The 20,116-nt window shown below is 42.4% G+C and overlaps 1 long non-coding RNA gene across 1 annotated transcript; it reads left to right on the top strand.

Moving 5' to 3' along the window:
* Window positions 1-11,456: 11,456 nt before the first annotated feature.
* Window positions 11,457-15,411, top strand: LOC118560199. Its single transcript, XR_004929167.1, has 3 exons — window positions 11,457-14,147; window positions 14,249-14,360; window positions 14,823-15,411. It is a non-coding gene; the product is annotated as an uncharacterized LOC118560199 (long non-coding RNA).
* Window positions 15,412-20,116: the final 4,705 nt, after the last annotated feature.

Genomic DNA, 20,116 nt, shown 5'->3' with positions numbered 1-20,116 from the left:
ATCCATCTTGATTTGTTTTATTTTAATTTATTTCCTTTTGCATTTTTATTTTTAGTAGTGAGTAGTGTTTCCTAGTGTCTTAAACTAAATAAATTAGAATAATTACTGTAACAGGGCAATTGTTTTGGTTTAATAAATTATAACGTGTGAGTATATTTTATTATACTCACACGCCATTATTTATTTTGCCAAATAAACAATGGCAAAGGTCTGTTAATTGAAGGAGAGGATGCTCTGAAGGACCTCTTGAAATTAGAGGGAGAAATAAATCTATGTTTCAGAAATAGAAGGATGTTAAAATAAAATAAAAATTAATATTTATGGTGGAGTAAAAACATGCTTTAAAAATATGAAGTAGAAATAGACGAAGTGGAAAAAGGGGAGAAGGAAATAAAAAGGGCAGGCAAAAATTCTTTGAGTAAAAAAAAGTTGGAAATGTTAGAGGCAGAAATAAATCATTGTTTCAGAAATAGAAGGATGTTAAAATAAAATAAAAATAAATATTTATCGTGGAGTAAAAACATGCTTTAAAAGTGTGGTGTAAATCAGAACAAAACAAAAATAAAAACATCTTTTAAAAATGTTAGTGTGAATAAAAATGAAACAATAAAAAGGGTTGCAGTGGAAATACCGGACAAAAACACCCACTAGCAATAAATACACAAAGACAAATGTATAACAGAAAACAAGTGGGTTAAAAATAAGTCAGCAGAAAAGCAAGAAGAAAAGTAGAAATAACAGTGTTAAAAGTGTTAAAACAGTGTTAAAATAACAAGTTAAAATATATATTTTTTGCTGAATAATTGATCAATTGTTGAAGAAATATCTTCTTTTTATTAGTTTGTCATATTTAATGGCACACAAATTCATATTAATAGCTACTTTTTCAAGCAATTTTATATTATTAGGTCCTTCATTTATTTCTGTATGTATTTTTAATTATGGCAGGATTGGTACTCCATAGGAGGTACCCAGTTTGATCACTACAGCCTGCCCTCTGTGAAGTGCATCTTTCAATGCTATCCGCTTGGCCTGAAATACTGATAAGGGACCCTAGATTTATTTTTGATCTGGTTGTTAACAAAAGCAGTGTACCTAAATATACTATTATAATTAATGCAAATGCTTTAAAGGTATACTATGCAACCGGGGTTGATTTTCCAGCGAGGCTCCCCCCAGAGGGCGAAAGTAAAAGTGCACTGTCGTAAAGATGCTCAGCTGTTCTGGTTTCTCCGTCAAGGCAGGCGCGGTTGTTTTGAGCTTAGCAGACAGGCGAACGCAACGAAAAGTAAAAAAAAAACGGCAGTACAAACAATGAACAACACAGTGAAAGTATGAACATCAGGCTTCACGCAGCGCTATCTTGGCCGCGGCTGCCACGGCATCTCGCCAACATTAAAAAATAAATAAAATAAAAAATAAATAAATAATAATAATAAAACTCGATATGCTTACATGTTTATTTGACGTTAACACGCGGTTCTTTGTTGTTGCTTTCGCGCGTGCATATAGTGAATAGCAGGGCAAAAACACATGGAGTTCTCGCCGTAAAGCAAGACCGACTCTCGCGGTCTTGCACGAGAGTTCTGAACCTGTGAGTGCGGGCCGAGAGCTCCTGCAATTGCAAGTGCGGTATTTCCCCCACAGACCACCAGGGCGGCCGAGAAAACCTTTGTTCGACCTGAAATGACTCATTTAATCATCCAAAACGGTATGGAGCACATTAATTAACTGAAAAATGTTGCATAGTATGCCTTTAAATGCATGGAATTTGATTGTGTTTTATTTGATTCTGATAGTATTAAATTAAAGTATATTTGACGTTCCTGTAACTAGATTTCAATTGCAACTTGTCTGCTTTGTGTGTTTAAAGAGTTAATGGCAATTCACATTTGTAGAGCTATGTCATGGCATGTGAATGGATGTGCATCATTTGGCTCCTTTAACACACATTGGACACATCATACTAAGGTGCCCAAAATAGACTTTAGCCCTGGGTAGTTTTATCAGAAGAGTAAACGCTTCTCGGTCAAAACAGTTAGAAATCCTTGGCACCATGCATAGGACCATCAGCCGACAGTTGTTTTTTTGAAAATACTATTTTATGTGTACTTATGCTGCATGTGTACGCTGCCTTTTAAGTTAACAGTTAACATTGTTTTTTTAATACTCTATCAATAGCAGATAATTATTAATTCCTTCATGTTATGTTATGAACATATTGACTGTCATTTGCTTAGTGGGATCTTATTAGGGTATTCTCTGTCCTAAGTACAGCAAATCCAAGAGGAACTCTTATGAAAAGACTGATTTTGTTTGGTGTTTTAGGTGATTGTATGAGATGCCTGAATAATATATGAGGCATGATAGCAGGTAGTGAGAGTAAATAAATATTTGAGCAAAAAAATATGTTTTTCAGGACGCTATTGAGCTTTTCAGTTGCATAGCACCAACAGTTAAATCTATCTGGCAACATAGTCCCATGTTTCTCAACCAAGTGTATACTTTTATGCCATATTTAGAAAGGTTAAGGCTGAGTTTGGGAGTAAAACTGTAAAGAGGCAAGAGCAATTTACATTAAGCCCCATGAAAAAGATCAATATCTTCTGATTTTCTTTGGGAGGTTTGAGGCACTAAACAGCACTCCAGCAGTGAAAGCTGTTCCCCATCAGGAAGAGGAGGTCCTCTGCCATGACACAGCCTATGTGTGGAAGACTCTGAGGAGAGTCAACCCGCAGAGGCCCCAGGTCCCGACAACATACTTGGGCGGGTGCTCTAGGAGTGTGCAGGTCAGCTGGCTGGTGTCCTCACAGACATTTTTAACACCTCGCTGGACCAAGCCACAGTGCCAGCATGCTTGAAGTCTGCCTCCATCATTCCGGTGCCAAAGAAACCTCAAGTCACCTGTTATAATGACTACCGGCCTGTTGCACTGACTACCATGATGATGAAGTGCTTTGAAAGGTTGGTAAAAGAACACATCGTCTCCAGTCTCCCCTCAACACTCGACCCGTTCCAGTTTGCCTACCGATCGAACCGCTCCACTGAGGACCCCATCTCCTCCGCTCTTAACCTGAGGAAGAACCGGCCTCACCACACTCCAAAGCTCATCAACAGCTCAGCTGTGGAGGTGGTCAGCAGCACCAAGTTCCTGGGGGTGCACATCACGGACAACCTCACCTGGTCTGTGAACACCACGTCACTGGTGAAGAGGGCACCGAAGCGACTGTACTTCCTGCGGAGAATGAGGAGAGCCCACCTGCCCCTGCCCATCCTCACAACTTTCTACAGAAGCACCATAGAGAGCATTCTGACCAGCTGTCTCTCTGTGTGGTGTGGAGGCTGCAGTGCCTCCGACTGGAAGAATGTGACGAGAATGGTGAGGACAGCAGAAGGGGTCATCGGGGCTCCTCTTCCCTCCATTAAGGAGGGGTGTCCCGAGCCCGTAACATCATCAGAGACCCCTCACACTCCCACCATGGACTGTTCTCCCTGCTGCCCTCTGGGAAGAGGTTCCGCAGCATCTGCTGCAGGTCCACCAGGTTCTGCAAAAGCTTTTTCCCTGTTGCCATCAGACTGTTGAACTGCTGAACTATAAACTGGACTCTGCACCACATCCACATTCACTGTCGCAAATTTGCACATTTGCATCACTGCACCTCTATATAGCATTACAAATACTGCCAAACTCTTAGTTTCTAAAATGCATTCTTGCACAAATGCCCTTTGCACAATCACTTCTGCACATACAAATGGTTTTTAAAAATACTCACCAGTACACTGTGATCGCACACTGTCTCTTTCTCCTGCATTGTTTACATTTCAATTGTTTGCTTTTTTATATCACTGCTGCACTTTATCCTGTAATTTACTGTAATTTACTGTAATTTTCAAGCTGTATGCAAATTAAATTTTGTTCTGTACGAACTGTACACAAAATGACAAAGTTGTCCAAGTCTAAGTTTTGTTAAACATTTGTAAAGGGTTAGTTAAATTTTCAATGCTCAAATTCTCTCAAAGGTCTCTTAAATAAAAGCTCAATTACAAGTTTTTATTTGTGGTTTCCCTTTATTCTAACACCAGGTCCCATGTTATTTATTGTCAAAAAGAATTTTAATGTGTACATGGGCATGTATTAACTATTCAAGTGTGGACATGAGGACAGGGGAGAGGAACCTCTATGACTAGCCCTTTGGAAAATAAAAGTACCATTTAAGAAATATTACTAAGTTCACATAATTGTGCTTATTATGTCAATATGCACAATTATGCTTATGCTTGTCAAAAAGCCCCTTATGATGATTACCATAAATGGATATGGTGTACCCTCGCCCAGACACGGGTCACCGGGGCCCCACTCTGGAGCCAGGCCTGGAGGTGGGGCACATTGGCGAGTGCCTGGTGGCCGGGCTTTTACCCATGGAGCCCAGCTGGGCTCAGCCTGAAGAGGTGACATGGGTCCCCCTTCCAATGGGCTTACCACCTATCGGAGGGGCCAAAGGGGTCGGGTGCATTGTGCAATGGGTGGCAGTAGAGGGCGGGGACCTTGGCGTTCCGATCCTCGGTTGCAGAAGCTGGCTCTTGGGATGTGGAATGTCACCTCTCTGGTGCGGAAGGAGCCTAAATTAGTTAGCGAGGTTGAGAGGTTCCAGCTAAAGGTAGTCGGACTCACCTCGGCTCTGGCTCTGGAACCAGTCTCCTTGACAGGGGCAGGACATTCTTCCACTCTGGAGTTAACCCTGATGAGAGGCGCCGAGCTGGGGTGGGCATACTTATTGCCCCTCATCTCGGTGTCTGCACGTTGGGGTTCACCCCGGTGAACGAGAGGGTGGCCTCCCTCCGTTTTCGTGTGGGAGGACGGGTTCTGACTGTTTGTGCTTATGCACCAAACAGCAGTTCAGATTACCCACCCTTTTTGGAGTCCTTGGAAGGGATACTGGAGAGTGCCCCTCCTGGGGACTCCCTTGTTTTGCTGGGGGACTTCAAGGCTCACGTGGGCAATGACAATGGGACCTTGAGGGGCGTGGTTGGGAGAAACGGCCCAGCTGATCTGAACTCGAATGGTGTTTTGTTTTTGGGCTTCTGTCCTCATCATGGATTGTCCATCACTAACACCAAGTTCAAGCATAAGGGTGCTCTTGGCACCAGGACACCCTAGGCTGCAGTTCAATGATCGACTTTGTTGTCGTTTCGTCTGACCTGCGGCCGCATGTCTTGGACACTCGGGTGAAGAGAGGGGCAGAGCTCTCCACCGACCACTACCTGGTGGTGAGTTGGCTCCGATGGTGGGGGAGGAAGCCGGTAAGACCTAGCAGGCCCAAACGTATTGTGAGAGTTTGCTGGGAACGTCTGGCAGAGTCCCCTGTGAGACGGAGCTTTAACTCCCACCTCCGGGAGAGCTTTGAACACGTCCCGAGGGAGGCGGGGGACATTGAGTCTGAATGGACCATGATCCGCGCCTCTATTGTTGAGGCGGCTAGTCAGAGCTGTGGCTGCGAGGTTGTCGCTGCATGTTGTGGTGGCAACCCTCGAGCACGCTGGTGGACACCAGCAGCAAGGGAAGCCGTCAGTAGGAAGGAGTCCTACTGGGCTTTATTGCCTTGTGGGACTCCGGAAGCAGCTGATGTGTACCGGCGTTCGAAGCAGCAGGCGGCTTGGCTGGTTGCCAAGGGAAAAACTCGGGAGTGGGAAGAGTTCGGAGAGGCCTTGGAGAAAGACTTCCGCACGGCTTCGAAGCGATTCTGGTCCACTATCCGGCGTCTCAGGAGAGGGAAGTAGTGCAGTACCAACACTGTTTATAGTGGGGGTGGTGTCCTGCTGACCTCGACTCGGGACGTTGTGCGTTGGTGGGCGGAATACTTCGAAGACCTCCTTAATCCCACCAACACGTCTTCCATTGTGGAAGCAGAGCCTGAGGACTCTGGGTGGGGTTAAAAAGGGGGACCGGAGGGTATGTTCCAAATACAGAGGAATCACACTCTTAAGCCTCCCTGGTAAGGTCTATTCTGGGGTTCTGGAAAGGAGGGTCCGTCGGATAGTCGAATCTCGGATTCAGGAAGAGCAGTGTGGTTTTCTTCCTGGCCGTGGAACACTGGATCAGCTCTACCTGGAGGGGGCATGGGAATTTGCCCAACCAATCTACTTGTGCTTTGTGAATCTGGAGAAGGCATTCGACCGTGTCCCCCAAGGGATCCTGTCGGGGGTACTCCGGGAGTATGGAGTACCGGACCCTTTAATAAGGGCTGTCAGGTCTCTGTACGACCGGTGTCAGAGTCTGGTCCGCATTGCCAGCAGTAAGTCGGACTCGTTTCCGGTGAGAGTTGGACTCCGCCAAGGTTGCCCTTTTGTCACCGATTCTGTTCATAACTTTTATGGAAAGAATTTCTAGGCACAGCCAAGGTGTTAAGCGGATCCGTTTTGGTGGCCTTAGGATTGCGTCCCTGCTCTTTGCAGATGGCGTGGTCCTATTGGCTTTATCGGGGCGTGATCTACAGCTCTCACTGGAGCGGTTTGCAGCCGAGTGTGAAGCGGCTGGGATAAATATCAGTGCCTCCAAATCCGAGACGATGGTCTTGAACTGGAAAAGGGTATAGTGCCTCCTCCGGGTCAGGTAGGATGTGCTGCCCCTAGTGGAGGAGTTCAAGTATCTTGGGGTCTTGTTCACGAATGAGGGGAAGATGGAGCAGGAGATCGACAGGCGGATTGGTGCGGCGTCTGCTGTGAAGCGGGCGCTATTCCGATCTGTTGTGGTGAAGAGAGAGCTGAGCCAAAAGGCGAAGCTCTCGATTTACCGGTCGATCTACGTTCCTACCCTCATCTATGGTCACGAGCTTTGGGTCGTGACCGAAAGAATGAGATCCCGGATACAAGCGGCTGAAATGAGTTTTCTCCGTAGTGTGTCTGGGCTCTCCCTTAGAGATAGGGTGAGGAGCTCAGGCATCCGGGGAGGACTCAGAGTAGAGCCGCTGCTCCTCCACGTCGTGAGGAGCCAGTTGAGGTGGCTCGGGCATCTGGTTAGGATGCCTCCTGGACGCCTCCATGGTGAGGTGTTCCGGGCACGTCCCACTGGAAGGAGGCCCAGGACACGCTGGAGGTACTATGTCTCTCGGCTGGCCTGGGAACGCCTTGGGATTCCCCCGGAGGAGCTGGCCCAAGTGGCTGGGGAGAGGGACTTCTGGGCCTCCCTACTGAAGCTGCTATCCCCCCGACCTGACCCCGGATAATTGGAAGACGATGGACGGATAGACGGATGTTGACAAAAACTGCAGTTTTCACATCAAAAGCAAATGTGGCAGGCCAAAATGTGGCTGTGACTTGGGGGGAAGGACTGCAGCAGAGAAAGCAGTTTTCATACAACATGGAATAAATGGCAGTCTGCGGTCGACCTGAGTTGTATGACTCAACCTATTATTACTACCGAGACAAATCCAGAAAGGAGCACGCCTGGAGAAAAGTGGGTGTGGAGACTGGAGTGGCAGTTAAGTGAAAGCATCACTAGATAGCACCATTGTATTACTGCATATCAGGCTTGTTGTCCGCTGTGCAATTGCTGTCACCAGCTGTGCGAACGGCTAGCAACAATGTCTGGTGAGCAACAGCAATCCATAAGCCCCATTTACACTACCCTTTTTTAACCGATTCATGCCGAGTTCGGACCGAGCTTGGATCGGTTAACCGTGCCGAGCTTGGTTCTTACGACCATTTACACATCACGCTCCTATTGACGATCTACAGTACTACTGCTCTCTAGGATTGAAGGAGGGAATCAAACAAATAATGGCGACGCACGGAAAATTCAGGAAGTTATGTTTCGTTATAGTTGTGATATTTTGTTGTTTGTGGAGAGTCAGGCGAAGAAGGCAACCTTCGGTAAATTAACTTGACAGAGTCAGCTTTTGGGAAGTGGATAAGACAAACGATAGTCTAATAAGCAGAATCATCACTGGAATTTGTGTGGCACGGTAGGGAAGCTAGTATTTTTATGAATCTCTGAAATTTCTGACTGTACGGAGATGACGCCGTCTGCTCCTGCACTCTGTTTTTAGAGAACCAAGCCACTGAAAAACCAGCCTGAGTCCCACTATCAAACTGGTATTAGATTTAACGCGGTTCCGTTGGGTCTGGCATGGTGCAGTTCAGTTGCGTTCCATTTACACACAATGGTTATCTCAGTTACCAAGCTCAGACTGTTCTCGGTAAAAAAGGGTAGTGTAAATGGGGGTATAGTTTGTGTTCGAACTATGGATTGTTAGTTCATGTTTGATGTAGATGCACCTTTAGAGTTATTCTACCTCAAATTAATGCTTTGAGGTAGAGTATAGTTATTGGGGATATAGACTTATTACTTACTTATTACTGTGTTGTGTGGGTAAACCTTCCAAAGCTCAGTTCCAGAAATGTATGTTAAATAGTTTTTTTTGTTTATGTGCTCTTCTTTTAATTAAATTTAATCCAGTTTATCTTATCGATCATAGCAGTTCAAAGAATGTCAGCTTACTTAAAAGTCAATCGTGTAATTTTTTTTAAACGTTGACATATATTTCAATTAATTCCAGTTAAAGCAAAATGCAATTCCATACGATTCAGTCAGATCTAATTACATACAGGTCAACCCAATCCATGACTTCATTAGAAGTAAAATATATACATGACAAAAGGGCTGCCAACTGTGAAATGTTTCTCACACTCTCATGCTTCCTGGACATATCTCACACCAAATAAACAATATTTACACACACACACACACACACACACACACACACACACACACACACACACACACACACACACACACACATTTCCCCTCACTGCTGCTTGTGATTGTCCATTCTGACAAAAGTTGTATTGGTAGTTTCAGTTAGTAGTTTAATCAATACTGGACCAGTTCATGGATTGTCAGGATGCTGCATGGTGTCTTTTTATGCACTCTGATCTCTGGTTTGCTTAGTTTTGACAGGATAGTTCCTCCTATGGTCACTGTAAAAAGGCAAAAGACAAAGTATCAGTCACTTTACAAGAGTCTTGATTTTTCAAACTGTTATACATCTTTTGTGTACTTGGTAAAGTTATGTCCTCTCACCAGTAGTGACTGTTTTTAAAACAGTTGTACACATTGAGCTCTGTAAAGTGTTTTGTTCGATCCATCTTTTCCTAATTCTTATAAAAATGAAAAAGTATTAGTAATATCACACTTTTTTCATAATAATTAGCCTTCTCCAGCCCACATGCCAAAGCCCCAACCACACAAGGGAAACTAATCTGAATAAAGATTACAATGACTGGAATAAAATGAAACAAAAGAAATAAACAGTGATATTTCTCTATAAAAACTAAGGCAACACAAAAACTAAGACAATAGCATTCGTTAGAAAATAATGCTCTTTTATTCTTACACTGTTGTCTTCTCTCTAAAACTAAAAATGTATGACCTTTGAAAATTGATGTGTTTAAACCATTGCCTTTTAGCCTTCTGTAAATGTCACATAATGTTATTTGGTTCTAGCAGCATAGGATCATTAATCTTTTCCATCTAAGCAGAGTGAGGAAAACGGTGGGTTGAGCTACCATATCACTAAGTAGGTACATCAGTGCATAAGTGTAAACACCATTTAGACACTGCAGTTTTCTGCTCAGATGGTTTTGATGTTGATAGGGGAAAGACTCTTTTTTTTAAATGCAGTGATGTGGAGTGTTTGAGCAATGCTTCCAGGAGGGTTAGGAGCAAATATTAACCATCCTTGGAAGAGACAGGGAAATGGGTGGCTTTTCTTTGTTAGTAATGTAGAAAAAGATAACATTGTCTTTTGTGGCTCACTTTTCCACTCTAGCAAACACTGTAGTCAGAAAATCCTTACTTAAAGGGTCTGTATGTATATTACCACAGATTTTACATCTCCTAAAACAGAGCTTTCAACCTTTCTTCAATATGGGCCAAACCTGCCAAGTGTAAAGTACACAAAAGTCACCAGAATCAGATTTTCTTTATCATTAGAATGCAAAACTAAATTTGTTATGATTTTGGGTTTTCTTTTACAAAATTAACAAAACATGTAATATTTTAAGAAAACAAGCAAATGAGTCTTATTATTGAAGAAAGGTGACTTTTAAAACACATCAATCTGAAGAGCAAAAAAGAGCTTTGTTCAATTTCCTTATTATAAGAAATGCATAAACTGTCCTAAATTGTTTGGTTTAGTTTTATTTGCTTATCCGGGAGATTACGTCACACAATCCCAGCATGCACTGCTGTATGGGCACCACATTGGCAGGAAAAACTTGTAAACTAAGGAACGACTAATCTACATTTTTCCTGTTTTGCAACGATGGCCAACTCATGGCGTGTCCCTGGAAGGACAAATCACTGAGGGCAAGTTTAAGACAGAGCCTTTTAAGATCCAGGTCAGAGGGAAAGATTCATTTCTGTGATTGCATGGGCTTTGCTCATGATAAAGATACCGGAGCATTGGAACCTGTCACTCAATGGATTCCACTTGTGCAGTAACCTCTTGATATCAGGTAACTTCAGCCCAACATATAATTGAATGCTACAGTGGTACAATAATAATTTTACAATAGTAAGCCCGGCCGGGCTCAGCCCGAAGAGGCGACATGGGTCCCCCTTCCGATGGGCTCACCACCTGTCGGAGGGGCCAAAGGGGTCGGGTGCAATGTGTAACGGGTAGCAGTGGAGGGCGGGGACCTTGGCGTTCCGATCCTCGGTGAAGAGGTGGTGAAGAGAGAGCTGAGCCAAAAGGCGAAGCTCTCGATTTACCGGTCGATCTACGTTCCTACCCTCATCTATGGTCACGAGCTTTGGGTCGTGACCGAAAGAACGAGATCCCGGATACAAGCGGCTGAAATGAGTTTTCTCCGTAGTGTGTCTGGGCTCTCCCTTAGAGATAGGGTGAGGAGCTCAGTCATCCGGGGAGGACTCAGAGTAGAGCCGCTGCTCCTCCACGTCGAGAGGAGCCAGTTGAGGTGGCTCGGGCATCTGGTCAGGATGCCTCCTGGACGCCTCCCTGGAGAGGTGTTCCGGGCACGTCCCACCGGGAGGAGACCCAGGGGAAGACCCAGGACAATAGTATCAGGATTAAAAACCCATTTGTTTAGGATTTCCTTTGACCGTTCTGATTAAATTGTTTTACTGAAACTGTTTTTAATATTTGATTTTAGTTTCCAATTTCCCATGTTTTATTTTTTTCATTTCTTGTACATTTTATTCCAACTTGCTAATATTCTATTTTTATTTTCCTATATTTTAATCATGTAAAGCACTTGTCTTTGTACGGAAATGTGCTATACAAATACATTTGCCTTGCCTTATCTTGCCTCATTTGTTTTGCCTTTTCCTTACACAAGCCTTTGTTCTTTTTACATTTCCTTATCTCCTCATTTTACTTTAGTGTATGCATTTCTGCCTCATTATGCAAACGATGTGGGCAGTCTTAAAGGGACAACTGCTCCTTATTGGTTAGCCTTCCATAGTGAAAACTTCATGCTGCTGCCTTCATGGCTGCCACTACTGACCCTTGTCACAGTAGCTACCCAGCTTATCAGTGATTTGAGGCTTTTAACAACTTCATTTGAAAACAACGCTGTAATTCCAGAGTTTATTATCTGTCATGTGTACACTCTGACTGAATGTCTCTTGTAGTCAGCGTCTCACATGGACCCAGGTGTCGGCAGGAGTCGTGCCAATTCTCCCGACAGAAACTACACTTTTAAAAAAACTTGCATTATTGACTGCTTTAAAATATTCACTGATAGTGCTTGATGTTATTCATCATACAAATATCTGATCGCTATTAGCTCACAGGAATCTATTTGTTTAATTTCTAATGGATGGGGAGACCGCCCAAGTGATAAGTTAATTACAAAGAATAGTGACTTTTTATAACACTTGCTTCCAGGAGACCTAGTTTTGGCAGGTAGGGGTTTGATCTCAGGGAGACTGTTCAATCTTTTCAAGGTAAAATAAGGATTCCAGCATTTACTCCTGGGAAAAAGCAATTAGATCCTGTTGACCTTGAAAGCACTTGAACGTTGGCATCACTTAGAATACACATTGAAGGGAGGATAGGAGTAGTCAGAAATACACTTTACTGCAAAGCACTGTACCCATTACATTTACAAAGAAGATAATGTTCTGTATGTTGACAAAGTTGTGAAAGTGTGTTGCCCTCTCACAAATTTATATGAGTTGATTTTACTAACACATTAGGTTACAAGGATTGTAAATACAATTAGATTTGTAATTAATTTTTTTCCCCTTAAGCAAACTCTACTTGATACATAATAATTTTGAAGTAAGGACGCTCAAAACATACTAAACTAATACTATACATTAGTATATTTAATCTAGCAAGGCAGAGAGATGTTTACAGCTTCTATACTGAACTCTCATATACAAAACAATGCAAGATGGGCAAAAGTCTGGACGTGAGAGTGGCAACCTTCTTGCTTACATGAGCTTATATGGATCATCAAGACCTGCTCCAGGATTTGTCGATTCTTCCCATGTTGTCTTTTGGGATACGTGTCACTGTTAGTCTGGCTCCAGGGATACCCATGTGTCCATTCTGCCCTGAGATAACTGCCCATATGTTTATGCATGCCTGCAAAGTCCCTGGCGTCCAAGATTTATCTGCTGTTTCCCTGTTAACTGCCTTCTGCAGCTCCAGCATCTCTGATTGCAAAATCCTTAACAAGTCTTTATTTTAGAAATATGTTCTATTGTAATCAGAATCATTGCTACATATTTTGTTTTATTTTGAAAAGCTCATAGTTGAGAAAAGGAAGTTGTAAAGAGCCTAAAAGCTTTACTGAGCAATCATTGGTCAATATTTAGGTTGTAAGAGTAGCATAGACTGGAAGTAGTGGTGTGAATGAGTTGAAACCTGACCATGCAACACAATGTGGCAAACTAGATTGAAAACAGTTGGTACTGGCAACTACAATGTGAACTACAATTCTAACTCCTTTAACCTCAGTTTTTAATAATCTTTGTTGGCTGTAATAGCCCATTTATATATTCAGCTCTTGTTATTTATAATTCCCATTTGGATGGATTTGAAAGTATGTGTAAACTCATATTATGATCACATTACCCAGTATCATGTGTTTGCAGACACATTAACCTTTGTGAAGCTCACAGTTTTAAAGAAATCTGTTCGTATTCTGAGATATTGAAAAGGTAAAGTGACTCCCGTTGGGAGCAGCTACCCTGTTCTTTTCCTCTGTAGGACTCTGTAAAATTGAGGATGAAATCAAAAGAGTGGCGTAGCTTAATTTACTGAATAATATAATATAGTCTGTGCCATTCCTGAATTCGCCAGATAATTCAGAGGCGTTTTGAATTGGGTGAGTTTCACCACCTACTGTAGGAGCTGCGTGCTAGCGACGCTTGCTTTCAGCGCTATTTATGTCTCTCCCGAGCCCAGTTTGACAACCTGCTGACCGGCAACGGTGCCTGCATCTCCCACCAGGAAACAAAATACAGGTGCTCCATTTCAGCTGAAGAGCATCTGTCGATCTATTTCAGATTAGTGGGCATCATTCAGAAGGCTTGATGTAGTGATCCGGAGTAAAACATATTTTTCCTGTTGGAAAATCCCCCACTACATCACAAAGCGGAGTCACTCTGATTGGTTGACACCCCGCGTCCAGCTTCAAAAGTTTTGATTTTCCAACTCTTGCGCCAGCTGCTCTAGAGGCGCGTAACGCACGCCAAACCAAAATTGTATCACAAAACGCACAGAAACCTTTAAAATGCGCAGCAAGATGCACGTGATGCTCTGAAGGACCTCTTTAAGCCCCCTGCGGCATGTCCACAACAGACTTTGTAAGTAAACCCGATGCCCTTGATGCTCAAAAGGGATTTGGTATGAACGCAGCAGAAGCCGTTCAGTTTCTGAGAACCCTACTGTTGATCATTCGTGCTTACAACTTGGCACTGATTCACTGTCCACTGACACAGGACATTTCCCGATGTCCTATTAAGTGTCTCACATCTATTTCTCATTTCCCCTGAGATGCATGTTGCTGTATTTTCATATTTAATGAAGTGTTCCTCCCTTTAGAGCTTAGGAATGTACTCTGGCTGGGTTTTCTGCTCGCAACACCCTCTAAATGTCGTTTCCATATCCAAGGTATAGTTTTAACATGTTCTCCATTGTTGTAATGTACTGTACCAAACTGTTTTAATGTCCCCCAGAGCTAACCTTTTCCCAACATTTTTTTTTACCCAAAGATTATATCTACTTATAGCACCTTGTGGATGTCTGGCAATCGCTCGACCAACCTGACCAGATCCAAAGATACCCATGGAGCCTAACTGGCCATATTTCTCCTTATCCGGACAGGTAAGTGGCAAATCATTAAACAGATCTGGCTTAAAGTATCCATCATTTCCAGCCCATAGTCTATGTATAGGTTTATTAGGTTTGTTTATCTGAAAGGATGTCATGTTTACTTCAGCAATTCAGCCACAAGGTTTTGTTATAGCTTCTAAATTGCATTATATCTTCTTGGTCCTAAAGTTAAGTTTTAGATGGTTGTGCTTTCTGCACATTATTTCAAACAATCATTGTTGGGTTGTGTGCAGAAGTGTGGTGGTGCTTATGTCTGTGTGTTTTTACCTCCAACGGGGTGGCAGGCTTATTGGACTATTGATTCCAGATGGTTCCGTTCCTACAGCGGTATTGGCCAGTTGTTCCCAAGCTGACTCTTACCCCTCTCCTGTCTCTTCCCCTACATAACTGATAATCCGAACCAACGGTGGCACCCTGATTACCCTGGACTCACCCTGGACTCCTTGTTTCAAGCCCGAATCCTTCAGATGCCTTGCTGCTCCTCATATGGCCTCATTCCTGGACAACATCACAAGAGCATCGGCCAGGCTGCCTATCCACCCTCAAATCTTTCAGCTGGAAACATCACCAACCGTTTGAGCATACATCACCGCTCCCCGTTGATCTTAATCACTGCAGATTTTGTTAGCCTTTTTCTGTCCATACTCATCCTCAGACCGTAAGCCTCTGCAAATTCCATTCATCGCTCTTTCCAATGTGTCTTGTCTCGATCTAATCACTTACCACTCTCCTCCCTGTTGTGTTTATGCTAATGCAATTTGACTAGATTTCATCTAAAAAGAAAAAAAAAATCGATCCTGTGTTTTAATATATAAAACCATTTTGATTTGTTCAAGACCATACTGCCCCTTATAGATACTGTCATGATACCGGGCAAGTGTTTGACCCACATGCAGAACACATACTCAGGAGAAGGTAGATCAGATTTGGAAAGCAAGGATTTATTGCAGTGTCACTCAATTTAAACTTTGTGAGAGAGCGCTGAGTGGGCGTGCCAGGCTGAGCCTGCGTGCTGATTGGCTGGCGCAGCTGCGTTACATTAACGCACAGTTTACTGAGTGTATATAGCTTCTGTATATATATCCTTTTTACTTTTTTATTTTACTGTATTCTTATTTTTTGTCTGCACCATCAACACCAAGTCAAATTCCTTGTAAGTGCAAACCTACTTGGCGATTAAACTTGTTTCTGATTCTGAGCCATGTAGAAGAGTGGAGGGGGAGCCACAAAGTGCTGTGACACTGACGGGGGCCCCCCTCTGTCCTGGGCCCAGGACAACTGACCCATTTGTCCCCCCGTGTCAGCGGGCGGGATTATAGGCACAAACCATTAGGGCTGCAACTAACAAATATTTTAATCGATTAATTGGTCAATTATTTTTTATCATTAACCAATGAATCAGACAAAAAAACTGTTTTATTTCCACTTCTTGTTTGCCAAAATAGAACATTTGGCCTGAAAGCAAATAAGTGCACAAAATAGTTGCTACTTAGGTGTTCTGTTACAATAATATTAGGTAATAAATAATTTAGCTTCAAATAAAGAAGTTTAAGTTGACTAGATGGTATCCCAATCATTTAATAGTCAGTGTTGTCTATATGAATAGCAATTTAACACAACAAAGGTGATGCTGTAAAAATGGGGTGTCAAATGTGGCTTGGTTGAACCTCACCCTTGAACTAGTGCACCCAGGGAAAAAAATTGGGCATAACAATGCAACCAATGCAAAAACACCACTTCTGACAATAAAATCAACCCCAGCCCATTTCACACACTATTTCTACACAAGCTGCATTTTATGTAAATACTACATGCCACATTTATCCTTCTACATATTTTTCTTCCAAGGACCTTTATTGTATAAGTTTTTCAAATTTTTCTTTGAAGAGTTAAAAAGGGTGTTAGATATGTAATACTTTGTATTTCTTCTGAGGGTTCTACATTGTTGAGGGTTTCCTTTAGGGATGCTTATGTCTCGTTTTTCTGTAAGTGTTTTAATTGGGGTCTGCCTCTTATTCTGGGTGTCTCACCAAAAGTTCATTATGGTTACATAACAATAATAAACACACACAGGTTAAGTTTATTTTGGCCTTATGTTAGAAACAGGGCAGTGTAGTCCAACTACTCTTCACGACAGAGACGGTTAGATTCAATTCAATGAAATTTTATTTATATAGCACCAATTCATGAAACATGTCACCTCGAGGCACTTTACAAAGCCAAATCGATCTCCCTCCAGGAGGGGTGGAGTGATATTACACACTTGGGGAGACGTTTTAATCTGCTTTATAATCTGGTGCGCTTTATGTGTGGACAAAGACACCTAGACACGTTAAGTCGTAGTGCGCCTTATAATCGGGTGCACCTTGTGGTCTGATAAAATATGGTGATTCAAAACCAAATAAAAAGTTAAAACCAGCAAAATGTAAAATAAAATGGAGATCCACAAAAACAAAAAATAAAAACGTCAAAAGCTAACATTTCAAATTGGGTTAAAGGCCAAAAATATCTGTTTTAAGAGAGGATTAAACACAGAAATGAAATGGCCTGCCTGATATGTAAAGCTACTTGAATCTAGAGTTTTGTGCATTGACAGATAGTTGATAGATAGTTACCTTACTATCTCCGCCTCTCTGCCTGCCTCTCTGCCTGTTCGGACACACTCCCTGCTTGCTTGCATTTTCCTGCCTTTTACTTTTTATCTCTTAACCAAAACCACAGAAAGTTGGATTTAGTTATTTTATTTATTTTCTTTTACTTAGTTTTTGATTTGGACTTTGAAAAGATGCCTACCTTCACCACAATGGACTTTAACAGAAGATCATAACATCTGTTATGGAACTGAAAATCTGTCGACTTGAAGTGAATTATGATGTAAACGCCGCGTATGGAAATTAAACAACCCTGCCTGTGATTCCGAGCGGTGACCACCAGCCCAGCGACTCAGCGAACAAACAGTTCCATTAAGGAAATGAGAATCCTTGGACCAGTCTGAGTGCAAGACCAAAGGATCAACAAACCCCACACCTAGACAAAGAAAACTGGCCGAGACTACAGAGAGATGTCCCAAGACAAGTGGGCTACTGCTATAGGCTTAGGCTACTGGAGTATATCAGGATCTAATTTTCTCACTCTATTGAGTTCTACTGTTCTTCAATTATGCATTATGTGTTGTCATTTCTGCTTTAACTTTCTGTTCTCTCTCTTTTCACTTCATAGTAGGTACACCTGGTCTGGCGTTCTGTTAACTGTGACATCATCCAGAGAAGACGGCTCACCCGCTATTACCATCTAATGTAGAACAGATTACTAGATCAATGTGTGCTTCTGTGCTTTTTTGTTTCTCTTGTTGTGTCTCTGTTCTGTCTTCTGTAACCCCAGTCGGTCGAGGCAGATGACCGTTCATACTGAGCCCGGTTCTGCCGGAGGTTTTTCCTTCCCGTTAATGGGTGGTTTTTCTTCCCACTGTCGCTTCATGCTTGCTCAGTATGAGGGATTGCAGCAAAGCCATGTACAATGCAGACGACTCTCCCTGTGGCTCTACGCTTCCCCAGGAGTGAATGCTGCTTGTCGGGACTTTGATGCAATCAACTGGTTTCCTTATATAGGACATTTTTGACCAATCTGTATAATCTGACCCAATCTGTATAATATGATTGAACTTGACTTTGTAAAGTGCCTTGAGATGACATGTTTCATGATTTGGCGCTATATAAATAAAATTGAATTGAATTGAATTGAATTGAATTGAATTGACATCAATCAGAGGTACGTCAACGATTTTCGTTCTAAGACATCAGAGAAAAGACATGCCACAGGGCCAAGGACCCTGATATTATGCAATAGATCTGTAAATGGGATTAAACATTTCTGTAACAAGAAAAACACAGAGGTGTTGATTTATAATGATCTGAACAGTGGCCTGGTGTCTGATTTAACAGATATGCTTCACACAGACCTTCCAAGGGTCTTGAAAAAACGCCGTACCTTGGAAAAACTCATAATACAAGCTGAAGCCCTGGGCGACGTCACCCGGATAAGAAAATCAGAAGAATTGAAAGAGGATTACATTACCTTGGAGGTGGTGTCTTGGACTAAACCCGGGGGGGCAAAGCACCAACCTGGAACCCTCAAATATAGGACATTTTTGACCAATCTGTATAATCTGACCCAATCTGTATAATATGATTGAACTTGACTTTGTAAAGTGCCTTGAGATGACATGTTTCATGATTTGGCGCTATATAAATAAAATTGAATTGAATTGAATTGAAAATGATGCCCCCTGCACATCAGCTCTGCAGGGGAAAGAGCTCCAGGATCGCAGCAGGCTCATCTTGGAAGACAAAAAAAGTGGGGGAAAAAGCAACAAAAAAATGAACCTGCTGGTCTGGCGATGGATCCTAAATTTGGCCAGGTCGTAATGTAATGATCAGAGGCAGGGGACCCAGAATTCAGCCAGACCAGGAGAGGTTCAGTTCAGGCTTTTCTTTCATTAACAAAAAGCAAAACAGGGGAAAAAACAAAAACACTGTCAAACCGGTCAGAGATGATTGCAGCAGGAGTGGAGTAAGGCAGGTGTGCAGAGTAAGTAATTAGACCAGACATCAGTTCAGAGGCTCAAAACAAGAAATAAATCAGAAACCACACCTAAACTAAGAAGCTGGCAGGACAAGACAAAACTCAAAGTAGCCAGAAAACCTAAAACAGGGGAGTAAAATAACTAACATAACCCAGAATATTACAGTAACTTTACATCAAAGATGACAAAAATCACATGTGGGGTTCCCCAAGGGTCCATCCTGGGTCCCCTCCTTTTCAATATCTACATGCTCCCTCTAGCTCAGATAATAAAAAATAACAACATCAGCTACCATAACTATGCAGACGACACACAGCTCTACATCACCATGTCACCAGGTGACTATAAACCAGTTCAGGCACTGAATAAATGTTTAGAAGAAATCAATGCATGGATGTGTCAAAACTTTCTTCAAATGAATAAAAACAAAACTGAAGTAATAATGTCATCTCAAGTGCCTTGAGATGACATGTTTCATGATTTGGCGCTATATAAATAAAATTGAATTGAATTGAATATTTGGACCAATAGAGGAGAGATCAAAAGTCAGCACACAGCTTCAGTTGCTTCAGCTATGAACCACTGATCAGGCTCGAAATCTGGGAGTAGTGATGGACTCAGACCTGAACCTCCAAAAGCACCTAAAGACAGTTACAAGGTCGGCTTTCTATCACCTGAGGAACATTTCCAGGATTAAAGGACTGATGTCTCAGCAGGATCTGGAAAAACTAATCCATGCGTTTATATTTAGTAGAATTGATTACTGCAACGGTGTTTTCACAGGACTTCCTAAAAAGTGGACCAGACAGCTGCAGCTGATCCAGAACGCTGCTGCCCACGTTCTCACTAAGACCAAGAAAGTAGAGCACATCACCCCAGTTCTAAAGTCCTTACACTGGCTCCCTGTATCTCAGAGAATAGGCTTTAAAATACTTCTGTTAGTCTATAAATCCCTGAATGGCTTAGCACCTAAATACATCAGACTTGTTATCGGTGTATCAACCATCCAGACCACTCAGGTCCTCTGGCTCCAGCCTTCTCTGCATACCTAGAACACAAACTAAACAAGGAGAAGCAGCATTTAGTTCCTATGCTCCACTTATCTGGAACAAACTTCCAGAAAATTGTAAAAGTGTGGAAAGCCTGAGTTCTTTTAAATCAAGAT

Source organism: Fundulus heteroclitus, unplaced genomic scaffold (assembly GCF_011125445.2).
Source record: "Fundulus heteroclitus isolate FHET01 unplaced genomic scaffold, MU-UCD_Fhet_4.1 scaffold_40, whole genome shotgun sequence".
Classification (NCBI taxonomy): domain Eukaryota; kingdom Metazoa; phylum Chordata; class Actinopteri; order Cyprinodontiformes; family Fundulidae; genus Fundulus; species Fundulus heteroclitus.
Note: the sequence above shows the minus strand (reverse complement) of the source record. Positions and strands in the feature narration are given on the sequence as shown.